The sequence below is a fragment of the Bombina bombina genome, chromosome 2 (assembly GCF_027579735.1).
Source record: "Bombina bombina isolate aBomBom1 chromosome 2, aBomBom1.pri, whole genome shotgun sequence".
NCBI classification, from domain to species: Eukaryota; Metazoa; Chordata; class Amphibia; order Anura; family Bombinatoridae; genus Bombina; species Bombina bombina.
In genome coordinates, this window is record NC_069500.1 from 996238472 (window position 1) to 996259096 (window position 20625).

A 20625-nucleotide genomic window follows, 5' to 3' on the forward strand; every position below is an offset into this window, starting at 1 on the left:
TTTGAACGATGGAACCCTGAGAAATTTGTTTAGGATCTTCAGATCCAAAATTGGTCTGAATGTTCCCTCTTTTTTGGGAACTACGAACAGATTTGAGTAAAATCCCATTCCTTGTTCTTTTATTGGAACTGGATGTATCACTCCCATCTTTAACAGGTCTTCTACGCAATGTAAGAATGCCTGTCTCTTTATTTGGTTTAAGGATAATTGAGACCTGTGGAACCTTCCCCTTGGGGGTAGTTCCTTGAATTCCAGAAGATAACCTTGAGAAACTATTTCTAGCGCCCAAGGATCCTGAACATCTCTTGCCCAAGCCTGAGTAAAGAGAGAGAGTCTGCCCCCCACTAGATCCGGTTCCGGATCGGGGGCTATCCCTTCATGCTGTTTTGGTAGCAGTGGTAGGCTTCTTGGCCTGCTTACCCTTGTTCCAGCCTTGCATTGGTTTCCAGGCTGGTTTGGGTTGTGAAGTATTACCCTCTTGCTTAGAGGATGCAGAATTAGAGGCTGGTCCGTTTCTGCGAAAGGGACGAAAATTAGGCTTATTTTTAGCCTTAAAAGACCTATCCTGTGGGAGGGCGTGGCCCTTTCCTCCAGTCCAGTGATGTCTGAAATAATCTCTTTCAAATCTGGTCCAAATAATGTTTTACCTTTGAAAGGAATGTTAAGCAATTTTGTCTTGGATGACACATCCGCTGACCAAGACTTTAGCCAAAGCGCTCTGCGCGCCACGATAGAAAACCCTGAATTTTTCGCCGCTAATCTAGCTAATTGCAAAGCGGCATCTAAAACAAAAGAGTTAGCCAATTTAAGTGCTTGAACTCTGTCCATAACCTCCTCATACGAAGATTCTCTACTGAGCGACTTTTCTAGTTCCTCGAACCAGAAGCACGCTGCCGTAGTGTCAGGAACAATGCATGAAATTGGTTGTAGAAGGTAACCTTGCTGTACAAAAATCTTTTTAAGCAAACCCTCTAATTTTTTATCCATAGGATCTTTAAAAGCACAACTGTCTTCGATAGGAATAGTAGTGCGTTTGTTTAGAGTAGAAACCGCCCCCTCGACCTTGGGGACTGTCTGCCATAAGTCCTTTCTGGGGTCGACTATAGGAAATAATTTCTTAAATATAGGGGGGGGAACAAAAGGTATGCCGGGCCTTTCCCACTCTTTATTTACTATGTCCGCCACCCGCTTGGGTATAGGAAAAGCGTCGGGGGGCACCGGAACCTCTAGGAACTTGTCCATCTTACATAATTTCTCTGGAATGACCAAATTGTCACAATCATCCAGAGTAGATAACACCTCCTTAAGCAGTGCGGAGATGTTCTAATTTAAATTTAAATGTCACAACATCAGTTTCAGCTTGATGAGAAATTTTTCCTGAATTTGAGATTTCTCCATCAGACAAAACCTCCCTCATGGCCCCTTGAGATTGGTGTGAGGGTATGTCAGAACAAATATCATCAGCGCCCTCCTGCTCTTCAGTGTTTAAAACAGAGCAATCGCGCTTTCTCTGATAAGTAGGCATTTTGGATAAAAGATTTGCTATGGAGTTATCCCTTACAGCCGTTAATTGTTGCATGGTAATAAGTATTGGCGCACTAGATGTACTAGGGGCCTCCTGTGTGGGCAAAACTGGTGTAGACACATTAGGGGATGATGTAGTATCATGTTTACTCCCCTCATTTGAGGAATCATCTTGGGCAATATCATTATCTGTGGCATTACTGTCCTTACTTTGTTTGGACACTATGGCACATACATATAGAACATAGCTTATCTGATGGTACAGACATGTTAAACAGGCTTAAACTTGTCAACCAAGCACAAAAAACGTTTTAAAATAAAACCGTTACTGTCTCTTTAAATTTCAAACTGAAAACACTTTATTACTGAATATGTGCAAAAGTATGAAGGAATTGTTCAAAAATTACCAAAATTTCACCACAGTGTCTTAAAGCATTAAAAGTATTGCACATCAGAGCTTTAACCCTTAAAATAACGGAACCGGAGCCGTTTTTACATTTAACCCCTATACAGTCCCAGCTATATGCTTTGCTGAGACCCAACCAAGCCCAGAGGGGAATACGATACCAAATGACGCCTTCTATAAGCTTTTTCAGTGATTCTTAGCTCCTCACACATGCATCTGCATGCCTTGCTCTCCAAAAACAACTGCGCATTACTGGCGCGAAAATGAGGCTCAGTCTATAACTAGAAAGGCCCCCATCTGAAAAAGGTGTCCAACACAGTGCCTGCCGTTTTTCTAAACGTTCCCCAAGATTATAATGCCAATTATTAGTTAGAATCTGCATAATATGCCTAGTAAAGCAATCGTTTTAGCCCAGAAAAATGTCTACCAGTTTTTAAGCCCTTTTTGAAGCCCTTTATTCTTTTATGTTTAACTAAGAAAATGGCTTACCGGTCCCCATGAGGGGAAATGACAGCCTTCCAGCATTACATGGTCTTGTTAGAAATATGGCTAGTCATACCTTAAGCAGAAAAGTCTGCTAACTGTTTCCCCCAACTGAAGTTACTTCATCTCAACAGTCCTGTGTGGAAACAGCAATCGATTTTAGTTACTGTCTGCTAAAATCATCTTCCTCTTACAAACAGAAATCTTCATCCTTTTCTGTTTCAGAGTAAATAGTACATACCAGCACTATTTTAAAATAACAAACACTTGATAGAAGATTAAAAACTACATTTAAACACCAAAAAACTCTTAACCATCTCCGTGGAGATGTTGCCTGTGCAACGGCAAAGAGAATGACTGGGGTGGGCGGAGCCTAGGAGGGATCATGTGACCAGCTTTGCTGGGACTCTTTGCCATTTCCTGTTGGGGAAGAGAATATCCCACAAGTAAGGATGACGCCGTGGACCGGACACACCAATGTTGGAGAAATATATATTTTTATATACATATATATATATATATATATATATTTTTTTTTCTTTCTTTTCTATCTTTAACAATAACATGGGCACTGACTAGTAAAATATAGTGACATTTTCCACTCTCATATATGCATTTGTTTATGTTAAATACATTTAGTATATATATATATATATATATATATATATACACAGTATATATATATATATATATATATATATATATATATGTGTGTGTGTGTGTGTATAATCTATATATATGTGTGTGTGTGTCCGTATATATATATATATATATATATATATATATGTATATAGAAACTTCAAAGAAAGAAGAGGCACTCACAGGTCTTAGTTAACACAAATTTTATTAATTGTTCATCAATTTAGTCAGTCAATGTTTCGGTCCTCACATGGACCTTTGTCAAGACTGTTTCTCAATATGAGAGTGTTTGCTGTGTTCAGCTGTGACACAGCAAACACTCTCATATGGAGAAACAATCTTGACAAAGAACTAAGACCTGTGAGTGCCTCTTCTTTCCTTGAAGTTTCTACCTATCTACCATAGAGTGCACCCAGGCAATACACACCTACAGTGAGTGCTTGGATCCTAAAACTATATATATATATATATATATATGTGTGTGTGTGTATAATATATATATTTGTTTTGCTTATGTCCCAAAGAGGTAAGAATGTCAGTTTTATAATTTTGTTTATTGGTGTATTTTTTACATTGATGTTCAAGAGCAGGACTCATCATAAAACATGGGGATAAGACTTGTTTGATAATATTGTTTTTCAATAGCCAAACTCCAATCACCGACCCACCCCATGACTTATTTAGAAGTGCCAATATGGGCTTGAGTCTACTGACAGGAAAGCTAGCCACGGTCATTCTGTATAAAGTGCATTGTTTAGGTGAGAAGTGTGTACAGCGCCTACGGCCGAGGAGATGGATGTGCTTGTTTTTTTAGGACAGTGAGATTGTGTTTATATAGCACAAATATGTTTGATAATACACATAAATAAATGTACAATTTATTAACAAGAATGATAAAATGTATAAAAACTATTCATGGATCCATGATACTAAAAATAAATCTAAAATTAGAGCAAAATTAGACTTAGAAATAAGAGTCACAAATGGAAAATGGGAAACATCTACACACTTCAAACAAGTAGATAGTAACAACTACATCCATTATTTAAGCTGCCACCATGAGAAGTGGAAGAGCAATATTCTAAAAAACAGTTCGAACATAGTTAAATGGGAAGAACAAGCTAACCAACTGAAAGAAAAATTTGTGGACAGAGGCTATAATGAAGAACAATTAAATCACAAAATAGAAGAAGTAAGAAAGGCGGAAAGAAGTGAGTTAATCAAATATAAAGTTCGAAAAAAACTAGAAACGGAAGAGATATTAAACATTCCCATGATTACAGAATATAGTAGTAATCGGCACATCATTGAAAGAATTTTTAAAAAGCATTGGGCCCTGTTACTAGATGATGATATCATTGGAGAAAAACTCCCGAAACAACCAAGATTCGTCTATAGAAAAACAGACAGTTTGAAAAATAGATTGGCGCCAATCCTACAGAAAAAGAAAAACCCAGAGATAAAGGATGTGTATGGGAAATGTATTAAAGGTTTTTTTTTCCCTGTCCCACCTGCAAAGCCTGTAAAAATGGCATAAAAGCAAAGAAATTCCAATCATATCAAATTAAGGAACAGTATAACATCAAAGACCTAATTAGATGCCAAGATCATGGGATTATATACCTTATTGAGTGTTCATGTGGACTTCAATATATTGGTCAGACGTCAAGAACTCTAAGAGACAGATTAAGAGAACATATATTGATAATAGAAAAACTAAACATGGACACAATTTTATACAAACACTTTTCGACCAAACACAAAGGTAATATAAAAGATCTGAAATGTATAAGCATACAATTAATTAAGAATTAATTAATTAAGAAAAACTGGAGGGGGGGGGGTGACTAGTACTACGAGAAAAAACTTTCCAAATGGATATTTTCACTAGACTGCTTACACCCTAAAGGTTTAAATCATAAAGAAGATTTGTCTCATCTTCTGAATTTATAAAAAAAACGTTCACCACCCCCCACTGACTGTTTTGGGTTTTTGACATAATTGGAAGGAGTCAGCATAATGGAACTTAGCTCACCATGAGAACAGCACTCAGTGACAATGTATTCACCTGAGTCTTTTAGTGTACTATTAGCTTCCTAACCCTCCTTTCCATTCTCTTCCTTTCCACCTAGCAGAACCATTGGCCTTCAAAAGCCTCAACAGCTAGCTCCTCGGTTGATATGTTTAATCTTACTAATCAACCGTAGACCAGCATAAGAACTAATATAAGCTTATATTTCCCACTGCAACAGATATTGCAATGTTACTGGAATTGGCATAAGGTTTCCTCAATCTGTGCCATTTCATTCACAAACCATGTTATCTTTTTTAACCTTAGCTCCCTCTTTCACCTAAAAGTTGATATAACACTTTCAGGCCTCTGAACCAATAGCAAATCTAACATTTACACCAATTCTGTTTTGGCTATGGTATATATTGGTCAATACCTATGACAGAATTCAGCCCAATTGTATATCCATATCTCTAGACTCCACACTGATTTGACATATACAAGTTGGATGTCCTAGACCTTTCTTATCATCTATATATGGTTCATGGTCTCCCAAATCATTTTTATGTGACTATTTTGCCCCACCATCACCAGGTACATAATGAACTAAATCATACATGCCTCCACGAGATAACCGTGTTATCTCTTTTTAACCTTAGTTCCTTTTTTGACCTAAAAGTTGATATAACACTATCCGGTCTCCGAACCAATAGCAAGCCCAACATTTAGACCAATTCTGTTTTGGCTATAGTATATATTGGTCAATAACAACGACCGAATTCAGCTCAATTGTATATCCGTATCTCTAGATTTGACATATACAAGTTGGATGTCCTAGACCTTTCTTATTATCAATATGGTCCATGGTTTCCCAAATCATCTTTATGTGACCATTTGCCCCACCAGATGAGACATCCCACCATCACCAAATCTTACATGCCTCCACGAACTTATTAGATGGGACTATCAGGTTTTGCAATTTCATTTGCAAGTTAACCAGATGTATAGATCCCCTGTTGATTTTAGTGTATAAATTGTCCAGACACGAGACCACTTTTTTTTTTTATATACTTTTTATAGATTGACATTTATACAAGGCTCGACTTCAAGATCCATCAGAGCCATCTGCAATGATGTATAGATTATCTTTTTAACTCTCTGTTTTCTCAACGTATGCGTATCCCAGTATTCAACTACCATACTGCTAAGTCATTCCTAAGTCTAATAAACTTAGTCATCTTTATGTGGACATTTGCTCATTCAGATGATATGTCTCAGTGCACAAGATAGAATTCTAATTACTTTTTTCTTATTTTCTTACGCATCCACAGTCAGTCCACTGATGAGATTATCTCATTTGCGATTTTTCAGATGTACAGATCATCTGACAGCTATATAATGTATAGACACAAGACCTTATACATAACATGGTGTTATACTACATGATGTTCAGACTATCTACATATGCTTCCATTTTATCTTATTTATTCTATGTCTTTCTTACGTAAGGGTAATCCAACATGAGTTATATAATTACTCCTTAATCTCTTTAAAACACCACTCCCAAATTCCTCCTGATAGTGTTCCATCATTTAAGGCATCCACAGTAATTTAAACAGATCAGAGATCAGGCTATAAGCCGCATAAATACGGCAACACTTTTGTGATAACATTTTTACAACATTTTCACTACAACATTTTTTACAACTTCAGCTAGTATATTGCACATCATTTAATAGTAGGAAGGACTACTCAGATGAGCATAATGTCAAGTATATATTAATATACATATATCCCAAGCGTAAGGTATAAGGTATGCTAGGATTATATATATAAGGAACATCAGATCCGATCTCTCAGGAATACGATAGACCAGTAAAATTGATTAATAGGATGAGCACAAACACCTACTTCTGTGCTACGATTATAATGTCTCTTTTTATATGAGTATAAATGAATGAAACTACGGTTACTATAAACAAAAGGCACAATATCCAATTGAATAGGAGGATGAACACACACCCCTAAAAACAACCAATAGTACAATAACAAAAAACCAATGCCCACCACCAATCATGATGTCACAACCAATGAGATTAACAGAAAATCGGCAAATTATAAAGATGGAAATCTTTCAAAAATTACATACAATAGCAATCGCAATCTTAGTAAAATTTACTAAACATCTTTTCAGAAATAAACGAATGTTTCAAGAATCCGTGAATTGAATAAATTCTACTGCAGTGTTAAAACCGGAAGTGACATCATGAATATACGGAGGCCGGGTATATAATCAATAAGAATGTAGTATGGTCAAAATAAATTTAAACACTATACCACAAATAATAAATGTACAAAAATAGTGCATATAACAATGGGATTTAACGAAAAAAATAACAGTTAAAAACTTCTTCCGAAACCGGAAGTAAACATTGGATAACGGACTTCCGGTCACAGCAGGCATATCATTATAAAAGGCCGCCAGGTCCAGCTAACAAACTAGTCTTGAGAAAGGCCTATTACTGGCCGAAACGCATTGACCCAAGGGTAAGCACCACTTCTTATTGTCTCCTATAACTGGACATATTACACCATTTGATTATTCTTTACAGGGACATCTAAGGATCACGCAAAGGATTTGACAAATGGAATATTAAGGTGACATCTAGGATCTCCTGAGGATTCTCTTCAACAGATACACCAGTTTTTTTCATTTTTTCATTTTATATTTTTATTGGATCATATTTAAACTTTGTTTTTTATCACTGTGGGATTACAAATACTGCCACTGGATTTCATGTACTGTTAATTTTTATATATATTTTTTTTCTCACCACCATCTAAAGGAATTTACACATTTTTTCTCACCACCATTTTAAGGAATTTACAAAATATTTTTTCTCACCATATTTTTATACATTTTTATATTTTGTCACATTATATTTTTCTCACCACCATTTTGAGGAATTTTGTGGTGCACGTGCACAGTTTCATTTGTTGAATTTTGGAACAATTTTTCAATATATTTTTCATCATTTTTTTCCATCTTCACAGAAATTACTTCATACTATTTCACTAATACAACATTGTTTATTAATTTATAATCATCTCTGCAGACTTATTGGGATTTGTTTCAACCATTTATCCTTATAATTGGATTATACATTTACTTTGATTACTTCATTGGACTGTACATTGATTTTTGATTACAGATTCACATTCCTACATTGTTGTCGTCTATAAGTGATACCTTGCATTTATCCTGATACGGGCTCTTTTGTGCCAGACCCTATTGAGCCAAAGACGTATGCTCTAATTTTAGATTTATTTTTAGTATCATGGATCCATGAATAGTTTTTATACATTTTATCATTCTTGTTAATAAATTGTACATTTATTTATGTGTATTATCAGACATATTTGTGCTATATAAACACAATCTCACTGTCCTAAAAAAACAAGCACATCCATTTCCTCGGCCGTAGGCACTGTACACACTTCTCACCTATTCACTGTTATCTCAGGGCTAGTTAGGACCCCCTTTGAGCACAGCTAGAGGAACATATCTTAGCGCTTGGTCACCATCCATATTTTATTTAAAGTGCATTGTTTTGCAGTTGTTATCAGTCAAAGACTGTTAGGGAGAAATATATAGCAGGGCTAGCCTTGAGAAGACAACAGGGTGCATTTTAAGTTCTGAGAATGGTAAAATCCCCATTTTCAGAGTTAAATTACAAAAAAAGGGTTAAAATAAATAATGACATTATAATGCAAAGTTGTTTTATTTTGCATAACTTAAAATTTTAAATTAAAATTACAATCGGCTAGATTACGAGTTGTGCGTTAGGCTTAAAAAACAGCATTAGCCGGTCCTAACACTGCTGTTTAACGCCCGCTGGTATTACGAGTCTTGCAGGTACAGGTGTACCGCTCACTTTTTTGGCCAGACTTGGAAATACCGCAAATCCACTTACGTAAATTGCGTATCCTCTTTTTTCAATGGGACTTGCATAACGCCGGTATTACGAGTCTGCCAAAAAATGATCAGTAGACCCTCTCCTGTCAACACTGGTACCGCATTTTAAAGTCAGTAGTTAAGAGTTTTACACTACAACGCTGTAGCATAAAACTCTTAACTAAAGTGCTAAAAAGTACACTAACACCCATAAACTACCTATTAACCCCTAAACCGAGGCCCTCCCGCATCACAAACACTAAAATAAAAAATTTTAACCCCTAATCTGCCGAACCAGACATCGCCGCCACTATAATAAATATATTAACCCCTAAACTGCCGCACTCCTGCCTCACAAACATTAGTTAAATATTATTAAACCCTAATCTGCCGTCCCTAACATCGCTGCCACCTACCTACATTTATTAACCCCACTCTGCCGCCCCCAACGCCGCCGCCGCCACTATTCTAAAGTTATTAACCCATAAATCTAAGTCTAACCCTAGCCCTAACCCCCCAACTTAAATATAATTAAAAGAAATCTAAATAAAAATTGCTATCATTAACTAAATTATTCCTATTTAAAACTAAATACTTACCTGTAAAATAAACCCTAAGCTAGCTACAATATAACTAATAGTTACATTGTAGCTATCTTAGGGTTTATTTTTATTTTACAGGGAATTTTGTATTTATTTTAACTAAGTAGAATAGTTATTAAATAGTTATTAACTATTTAATAACTACCTAGCTAAAATAAAGACAAATTTACCTATAAAATAAAACCTAACCTAATAAAACCTAACCCACACAACCAACCCTACTAGAATTCTATCAGCCAATCAGAATTAGGGTAGAAAAAAATCCTATTGGCTGATGCTGATTGCATCAGCCTATAGGGGGATTAGATTAGGTGTAATTAGTTTAAATATCTTGTAATTTGTTTATTATTTTCTGTAATTTAGTGGGGGGGTTTTGTACTTTAGCTAATTTTATTTAATTATATATAATAGTATTTAATTTAGGGAATTCATTTAATTATAGTGTAGTGTTAGGTGTAATTGTAACTTAGGTTAGGCTTTATTTTACAGGTACTTTTGTATTTATTTTAGCTAGGTAGTTAGTAAATAGTTAATACCTAGTTAAAATAAATACAAACTTGCCTGTAAAATAAAAATAAACCCTAAGATAGATACAATGTAACTATTAGTTATATTGTAGCTAGCTTAGTGTTTATTTTACAGGTAAGTATTTAGTTTTAAATAGGAATAATTTAGTTAATGATAGTAATATTTATTTCAATTTCTTTTAATTATATTTAAGTTAGTGGGTCTTAGGTTTAGGGTTAGACTTAGGTTTAGGGGTTAATAACTTTAATATAGTGGCGGCGACATTGGGGGCGGCAGATAATGGGTTTATAAATGTAGGTAGGTGGCCGCGATGTTAGGAAGGGCAGATTATGGGTTAATAATATTTAACTAATGTTTGCGATGGTGGAGTGCGGCGGTTTAGGTGTTAATATGTTTATTATAGTGACGGCGACATTGGGAGCGGCAGATTAGGGTTTAATAAATATAATGTAGGTGTCGGCGATGTTGGGGGCAGCAGATTAGGGGTTCATAAGTATAATGTAGGTGGCGGCGGTGTCCGGAGCGGCAGATTAGGGGTTAATAATTATTTTGTAGGTGTCGGCGATGTTGAGGGCGGCAGATTAGGGGTTAATAAGTGTAAGATTAGGGGTGTTTAGACTCAGGGTTCATGTTAGGGTGTTAGGTGTAGACATAAAATGTATTTCCTCATAGGAATCAATGTGGCTGGAGTTTTACGTTGCTTTTTTGCAGGTGTTAGACTTTTTTTCAGACGGCTCTCCCCGTTGATTCCTATGGGGAAATTGTGCACAAGCACGTTACACCAGCTCACAGCTAACATAAGCAGCGCTGGTATTGGAGTACGGTAATGAGCAAAATTTTTCTCAACGCTCACTTCTTGTCTGGTTTGTAAAAACCTGTAATACCAGCGCTGTCTATAAGTGAGCGGTGAGCATAAACTGCTCATTAGCACTGCACAGCCTCTAACGCAAAACTCGTAATCTAGGTGAATGTGTTTACTGTCCCTTTAAACTGTCACATTTCTATATGTGTTGCCTTTAATGACAGAGTAAAGCTAATTGTATACTAAAGGGATAGTGGTTAGATTGACCCCATAATGTCATTACATAATCATTACACATCAACCGTATGATGTATTATGACTGGAGCACAGATCCTATTTGTGACTAGTAATACCTAACCTCTCAAATATATATTTAGATTATTTAGACCAAATGTAATGGAAATGAATGAAGCAATTACTGATTAAGCCTAATTGGTTTTTGTTTAGTCACTATAATTACACGTGCTACTAATACCCCAAGGAATTTAAAAATGAAAAGTATTAATTTATTAACAACCATCCCTAATTCTAAGATAATCTTTTATGAATTTATCTTTAGAAGCAGCAAATTTTCTTGCTTTTCGTGTTTCACTTGTGTTTGTCATCAGATGTTTCTCAGTTTGGCCCACACAAGAAGCAATTTGCTGGCTTTAGCAATAAGTAAATGGCTAGCAGATTGTGACTGTTCACTACAGAACAGACGCTTCAACAAGCTGATAGCATTAGCCTATTTAAAGCAGGTTGGGCTCATTACTGGTAATTACTGTTAATCAGCAACAGTTGTTTTGCCCTAGATACAGATCAGCAATGAGCACTAGTCTAACAAGACCTGTAATGAGCATAATGGAGAATGAAGAAATCCTGATTAGACTTGCAAAGATTCCAGTGATCTGAGCAAATGATACAGTGCACTCTTCATAATCTTGCATTGGGACCATGCTTTAGTATTCATCTTCTTTAGTCTAGTTCTGGTAGCTAAAGCCTTTTGGTCATTATGATGTTTATTGAAATAACACACATTTTTTTGTATTATTTAGGGTTGGCAAGGTTATGCATCCACTGCTGGTACAATGAAATCCAGATGCAAGTCTTAAATAATAGTTTTATAAATGCATAAGAAATTCAGGTTCCTTGCTCAAGGTCAAACCTGTGTTAGGCTAAATTAAAGGCAATCCAACTATGACTGCCATATTTAACTAAGATCATTCTTTACACATATCTACCTGTAACCTGAACAAGGTTTATTATCACTTCACTATGAGTGGGCAAAAGGCAACCCTTAGGCCACTTGCTTCATTATGAAGTTTCCACTGCAGACAAGCCCAGCTTGTGCAGTAAGAAAAAATGAAACCTTGCCAGACTTTACTTGCCCTAACAAACATCTCTAACTTGTTAATGGCAACTTGAACATACATAATAATTTTACTGGCTTTGTATGCATAATTTTCCTGTGATTTAGGCATATGTTTCATTACTTGTCTTGATTGCCTAGTCTTGCATTTTGCAGCTAAAGAATATTAATATAATTTGTTTTATAATTATGAATTAAAACATAATTTTGACTGGAGAGCACTTTGTTTTAAAAAGCAAAACACCTTCAAATATACTAACAATTGAAGACACAAAGAAGCTTTTGGCTTGGTGTGATCTCCCAAAGAGGGTTCATACTATCAATACTGTGAGTGTATAAATATCAGCCCAAGTGATAAGGGGATACACATGAGTTTGGTGACTTGTTAAATCCATAACACAAGAATCTTTTATTTGAGGGAAAAGTGAGAGAATGAAAGATAAAGGGTCATATTTTATAATTATGATATATTTTTGCATGTGAATGTCTTACATAACAACACACAAGGTAGTTCATCTGTTGTGTCTCTGAGTTTGATTTTTGATGCAGCAAAAGAGAGAATAATACCAAAATACCAAAGTTCAAAAAAGTACCAAAGTTCAAAAAAGTACCAAAGTTCAAAAAAGTATCCTTTCCACTAATAACGGAAGAACAGCTTGCCATTATAGTATACAATTGAGTCCAAACATTAGCCCAAAATCAAACTCTGTAGCTCACCTTTCCTTTCAGGTATTTAATTGTGTAGCGTGTCTGGAACTTATGCAGTGGAAACTAAGCCCAATACTCACCCTTAAATAATCAGCAGTCTGTGGTATTAATACTTTTCAACTGATATTAAAATACTGTTGCATTCGGTTTCCTCTTGTCTTTCTAACCTGTAGAGATGCAAGCCTGTAGTAGCCAATGAAAGTTGGAATTTGGAGTATCAGGTTGATAGATAAAAACTGTGCTAATTTCTAATGGACTTGAATGATGATTGTGTTTTTACAAGAGATTAATGATTTATTTTTTATGGGAATCATTTTTGACCCAATTTTTCTGGTACAAGTTTAAAGATATGTATATGGAATCAACAATGTCTGTGGTACTCAAGTTATTCAGCAAAATTGAATTACTTTATTTTCATGCATGTTAATTAGGCACAATTAATGTTTTCTAAAAAAGGGAAAGGGTATTTAGAATAGACTCATTTTAAAATCTTCATGGTTAACAATCCACATAATCACAACGAACAATTTATGGTATTTCATGAACTGCAAGAATATGATCCTAATTTGTTTTTCCACAAGTCTGTGTGTATTTTAACAAGATGTTTAATCTTAAGAGCTTTTATGATATAAAGCATTCCTTAAATATAGAATATCTAAATCATCCATCACATAGCATTGAGGTACCATTGGGACTTTCTGTAATTGGAAACAGGCTCTAAAACAATCATTTTTACAGAATAAAAGAGCACTGCCCATTGACTGACAAGTGATTTAGTTGTAGCAGCACAATGCTTAATTCTTTGATGTATATAACTAATGTATGATAGACCATTCTAAATATTTTAGTCTACAATTTTCTGGCTAACCAAACTGAAGCTTTTGTTTTATATGGTATTAGCAAAAATCGTATTATTTGCATAATTTTGAAAATATACAAAATACAAAGCAAAACTATATTGGGGATTTCCTAATAATTGTCTCATTATTAAGTTAAAGGGACAGTCTACTCCAGATTTTTTATTGTTTAAAAAGATAGATAATCCCCTCATTACCCATTCTCCAGTTTTGCATTACCAAATGGTTATATTAATATACTTTTTACTTCTCTGATTACTGTGTATCTAAGCCTATGCAGACTGCCCCTTATTTGAGTTGTTTTGACTGAATGGCATTTTAGCCAATCAGTGCTAACTCCTAGGCAACTCCAAGGAAGTGAGCACAATGTTATCTGTATGGCACACATGAAATATCACTGTCTAGCTGTGAAAAACTGTCAACATGCCCTGATATAAGAGACGGCCTTCAAGGGCTTAGACATTAGCATATGAGCCTATCACGGTTTAGCTTTTAACAAAGAATACCAAGGGAGCAAAGCACATTTGATCATAAAAGTACATTGGAAAGTAGTTTAAAATTGCATGTCATTTCTGGATCATAAAAGTTTAATTTTGACTAGGCTGTCCCTTTAAATGGAATATTTTTCTCAAAGCATTTTTTTAATCTCAATTGTTAGTTAATTGGTTGGCATTTCTTTTTAGTTTAGGATCATTAAAACATGTTCAAATATAGTCAGCATAGACAGATAGATTGGTGGAATTTGATCATTAAATCCCAAGATTTAGGGCTACGGGTGAGCCACAAGCGTTTTTGCGCAAGCGATATTGTGTTTTCGCAAGCAGTTTTAATTGCTCTGATATTGCAAGTTGAGCAAAATCGAGATTGTGCTAGTGTCATTGCGATTTATGATTCAAAACACATTAAAAATACATTACAAAGTACAGTTACACTCATAATAACACCATCAAAGATATGAGATCTCTGGTGTTAAAAAAAAGGCAGTCTATATGTATAAATATGTATTAATGTATATATATATTTACAGACATATATACAAATATAAAAATATTAATATATATATATATATATATATATATATATATATATATATATATATATATATATATATATATATACATATTTTTCATATTTTCGGGTATGCACATATTACAAACAAACATGTTAAAGAACACTGGAATATGAAATATTCATAATTACATGTTCGGTTTGTGCTAATGAGAATATGTCATGTTGTTTGTGTGCGAGAGTGGGTGTTTTTTCCCACTTTTATTTCTCCATGGACTTCTATGGGGGAATACGTGAACGTGGACGGAATATTGTAAGTTCAGATTTTTGCGCTAATCGGGTTACTGCTTGCGCAAAATAAGTTTTTTTTTAACTTGCAATATGAGCGCAATCCGACTAGAGGAGTTTTCACAATCGCTAGCCCTTAATGTTTTACTTAGGAAAAATACTTCCAATGTTGTTTAATTTAAAAAATATAAAGTAATAATGTAATTAACAGTGTTATAAAAAATTCAGTGATACAATAAACAAAAAATGATAATATACAACATTGTTCACTAAAAGTGTTTGTGAATGGAATATCCTGAGAAGATCTTCCCTGTACCTCAAAAAGAACAGAAATAAAGTTCCATAGTTAAAAACAGATTAAAATGTCCCTTTAAAATCCACCTAGAAATTTACTCACATGGAATAGAGCTACTATAGCTCTAAGTGATGTACTCAGTACAAATGGATCCAACTACGTAGTGTGCAGGGGATTCCAGTATATATTCAGTTACAATATGTGTATATCAAAAGCAAAGTCCTTGCTACATAAAAACAAATCAGACAATCAATAGTCTGTCACTCTGGGGTCTGATTTAAATGTATTCAGATTATGGGCAAGATTACTATTGGCGCGCTATCAGTTACGTGTGAGTGGAAAGGGGTTTATTGTGTTCGTTTGTGCATGTCAGGTGTAGCACTCATATTGCAAGTTGAAAGCAAACATGATCGCTTGAGCTCAATTTAAGTTAATGTGCATCAGGATAGTGCGTCCTCAAAGCTCTGGTTAAATGTTTTGCAAAACAAAAAAGTGTAACAAAACACAACAAAAGTACATTACAAAGTACAGTTACACTCATAATAACACTACTCTGTGTAATAAAAATGATTACAAAAAATATTGCACAAAAAAGTTACAAGAGCTCAAAGATATGAGGTCTCAGGTGTTAGAAAAATGCAAAGGGCTTTAACATTGAGATACATACAGATAGATCTCTAAAGATGTATATATATATATATATATATATATCCACAAGCCCAAAGTTTTTCAGCAAAAAAGTGCAGAGTAGCGGTAAAAACATAAACTTTATTCAAGTGTAGTCACACTCATTAAAACATGGGGGTATCAGCATAAAAATAGAACAAAGAACAAAAATCAAACATGAGAACAAATAGCTGACATGTTTCGGCACACAGCCGTAATCATAGCTAATGGGCACACCTGTATTAGACCTTTAGTACCCTTCTCTAAATTCTCATTGGTTGAAATAAAATCATGTTGAGATTGTCACTCCTCCCTATTATTTATTTATAACTTACAATACAATCTTGATTAAATATAATAGGATAGAACTCTTAAGTAGAGGAACATAATTCTAACAAAATTACGTCTATTATATTTGATATGAATTCAAACTTAAACACTTAGCCAGGCTAATGTTACAATAGAAATGAATAGTAACTAAATGGATAGCAGCAGTTCTAATATCTTGTATATTAATAATAAAAACCTTAATAGATAGTGGAAAAAGTCGTAACCATACAATTCCTTCATTAAAGATATTGAAAAACCCATTGCATCCAAATGTGTAGATAAAGAGTGTATGAAAAAATTCCATGAAAAAAGTGTAGAGTGTATTTTATCAAAAAACACCAAATACAGCAATGAATCCGGACTTGGCATATAGCTAATGAATCAACAAATAAGATCAAATTTATTCATTCAGGATTTTTCCTATCTTTATTTAAGTATATACTATACCAAATCCACATTCATTACACTAACATAAATTAAGAAAGATTGGAAAAAAATCTATTTCCAATAGTTAATTAAGTCGAACTCAGAGTTCAAACCTGAAGGGACTCTGGTGCCCAGTTTAAATATCCAGAACATCTCCCTCTTGCCCAGCAATTTATCTCTATCCCCTCCCCTAGGGGGGGTAGCCACCCTTTCAATAGCCTGCCAGCGAAAAGTGGTCAAAGTCTTATTGTGCCTTTTAGCAAAGTGCTGGACAAGAGGGGTTGTTGCTGTGCCTGAACTGATCGTGGATAAATGGTTCCTAATTCTCGTGTTGGCATCATTTGAGGTTAATCCTACATACTGTACGGAACACTCTATACATGTTATTAGATAAATAACATATGTAGTAGTACAGTTGAGGCATGTATCAATCTTAAATGTTTCTCCTGTACTAGTCGAATGGAAGCTGTCAGAAAATATTGCGTATTCACAAGGTCTGCATTTACGTTTACCACACTTATATAGCCCTTTGTGTTGTATCCATGAGCTCTCAGACTTTCTATTAGATTTTGGTAAACAAGAAGGGGACAGAATGTTACCCAAAGTTCTACATTTCCTATATGAACATTTTAGGCCTCTGTCCACACACTCTACTAGACCATCGTCTGCTGCCAACATTTTAAAGTGTTTTTTCACTATTCTACAGATATCTCTGTATTGGGCGCTGTACTCAGTGACAAAATAAGACTCTCTCTTTTTCACTGAGTTGGTGTTATCTGTTCTCTTGCTTGTATTGAGCAATGTCTTCCTATCTATCCTGGCTACCTGCCCCTGTGCTTTATCCAGGATAGTATCTGCATAGCCTCTCTCTTTGAGCCTTTTTCTCAACTCCTCACTTTCCATGCTAAAAGCTCCATCCTCCGTACAATTTCTCCTTAACCTTATAAATTGTCCCTTAGCCACTGAAAAGGGTACATGTGGAGGATGGCAACTCCTAGCATGCAAAAGTGTATTGCGTGTTATTGGCTTGCGATATGTGTCACATATTATGCGCCCAATTCCAGTACCAGTCAAAGTCAAGTCTAAAAAGCAAAGCTCTCTTTGTGGTGTTCGAAAGTAAAATTCAAACCCACATCATTATTATTAATCCCGGAAATGAAATTGTTCAACTCATCTTCCGTACCCTTCCATATAAGAAGCAAGTCATCTATGTATCTCCTGAAAAACACAATCTGATCTTTAAATGCATTCTTATCCCCAAAGATGTGGGACAGCTCCCACCAACCCATATACAGGTTGGCGAAAGATGGTGCAAACTTGGCACCCATTGCTGTCCCACACCTCTGGAGATAGAATAGTCCTTCAAACTTGAAGTAATTGTGTGTCAGGAGATACATAGTGACTCTTCGTATATAATCCTTTAATTCATCAGAAAAATTGGTAAAATTATGCAGAAAATATGTTATAGCTTCAAGCCCTCTCTCATGTGGTATGGAAGAGTAGAGTGATGTGACATCAATTGTCACCCAACTGTACTCTCCTTCCACCCACTTTTCTCCTTCTAAGAGATTAATGACGTGTTTAGTGTCTCTCAAGTAACTTTGTAATCTGAGAACTAATGGATTCAAAATAGAATCCAACCACTCTGATAAATGCTCTGATACAGAACCTATACCGCTCACAATCGGGCGGCCTTTAACGTCATCAATACTCTTATGCACCTTGGGAAGATGATGGAAGATGGGCACAACGGGACATGTTACATATAGATAATCCCTCGTGGATTCATTAATGTGCCCATCTTCCAAACCATCATCCAAAATGGTCTTTAGAGTAGCTTGGTACATCTGTGTAGGGTCACCTGGTAATGGAACATAATTGTCAGTATTCTGTAATTGGCGTAAGGCCTCTTTAACATAATCAGTCCTGTCGAGAACGACTATTGAACCACCCTTATCTGCCTTGCGTATTGTAATATTATCCATTCTTTTCAATTCATTTAATGCCCTTTTTGCATTGCGTGATAAGTTATCATTAGAAACAGCCGTTTCTTTTAGACTCAAAAGATCATTCTCCACCCTTCTGTAAAAGGTCTCTAGTATTGTACCCCTATAATGTATAGGGTAAAAGTCAGATGAGGGTTTAAACCCACTGAACTCATTTACAGAATGGTGGTCCTGATCGATATGACCTTCAATAGACAAAGCATTAAGGGTGGTAATGTCACAAGCATCCTTAAAAGAGGTACAGTTAACTTCACATACTTCAGGTATACCAACTCCAACCCTGGTTTCCTCCTCCAATGGTGATTCCCTAAAAAATTTCTGTAAAGTTAAGTTCCTTATCAATTTATTTAGATCTAGCATAGTCTCAAAAACATTAAACATATTAGTAGGTGCAAAGTTGAGACCCAGACTCAGCACATTAAGATGTTCTTTAGTGAGTATTCTAGATGAAAGGTTTATTACATTGTTTATTTGTATTTCGTGTTGGTCCTGTTCCCTCTTACTGGGTACCTTATTTGCTCGTGACCTATACCTGTTTTTTCTGATGCTATGTGAAAAACCTTATCAAATTCTGCTTTATCTTGGTTTGCCTGACCAGATTGTTTAACATGTTGACTCATCACATATTTAGAGCCTTTGCTACTAGCTGCTGCTTGTGGCACTATCTCCTTCTGTTTCGCTCCCTGGTCATCATTGTATATAACTACTTGTGAGTCTGGAGTCTGAAAATTAACATTATGATGTATACTGGGCTTTAAGATACCAATCTGTGTGCTCTGACCCTGATTACTTTCTCCTTGTTGTTTTAATACTTCTGAATTCTTGTTACTTTCAGAATGGGGTACAGGTGTAAGTGTATTACTTGGAGATCTATTATGTCTATTGCTATTCCTATTCCTACTCCTGGATCTACCCCTATTCTGTGATCTCCTTGTGTTTGTTCTATCTGTCTTGTTCCAAACATAAACATTCTTGTTGTCAAAATCTGTTTTATCTCTCACATATTTTGTGTGCTTTAAATTCAAGACAGAAGTTTTAATCTCAGTAAGAGATGTTTTCAGAATATTATCAAACTTAGGGAAATCTATTTCATTTTTTCTGCTGTTCATTTCAATTTGCAGTACCCCAATTTCCTCTCTTACTGTTGTTAACAATTTAACTTTGTATGATATCAAATGTAACATTAATCGAACAGAACACTCAGTGAGAATACTATTCCAGGCCTCAATAAATTCCTCATCTTGAACTTCAAAGGTTGGAAACTTATTGAGCCTAAGTCCTCTTGGTATCATATTTAATTTCAGGTATCTTTCAAAAGTCCAAATATCATATTGCAATTTCATTTCCTTAATGAGTAGTTTCTCCATTTCATCAAACAAGCAACTCAAGTTGTAATCCATAATATTCGTAGAAAAAATTCTGTCCAAATCCATACATTCTCTATCAGTCACTGGCATAAGTGAATAAAAATTTAAATTTTCTGTACCCTCCATGTTAGAAGTGCTCATGGACAAATTAGATAAATGAGGATGTGAAAAAACTGTGCTTTATCAGGTATGCACAGATAATTAAACAAAGTAAAGAAAGTGGTTTTCAATCCTTCATTAAATATATGTATATGTCCAAAGATAGTCTTATCCTTTAATAACCCCACATGGCTATTGCCCTAAGACTTCATTTGAGAGGCAACAACAGTCTCATCTGAAACAGTTAAATCAAACATAGAGCGTAATCACTGTT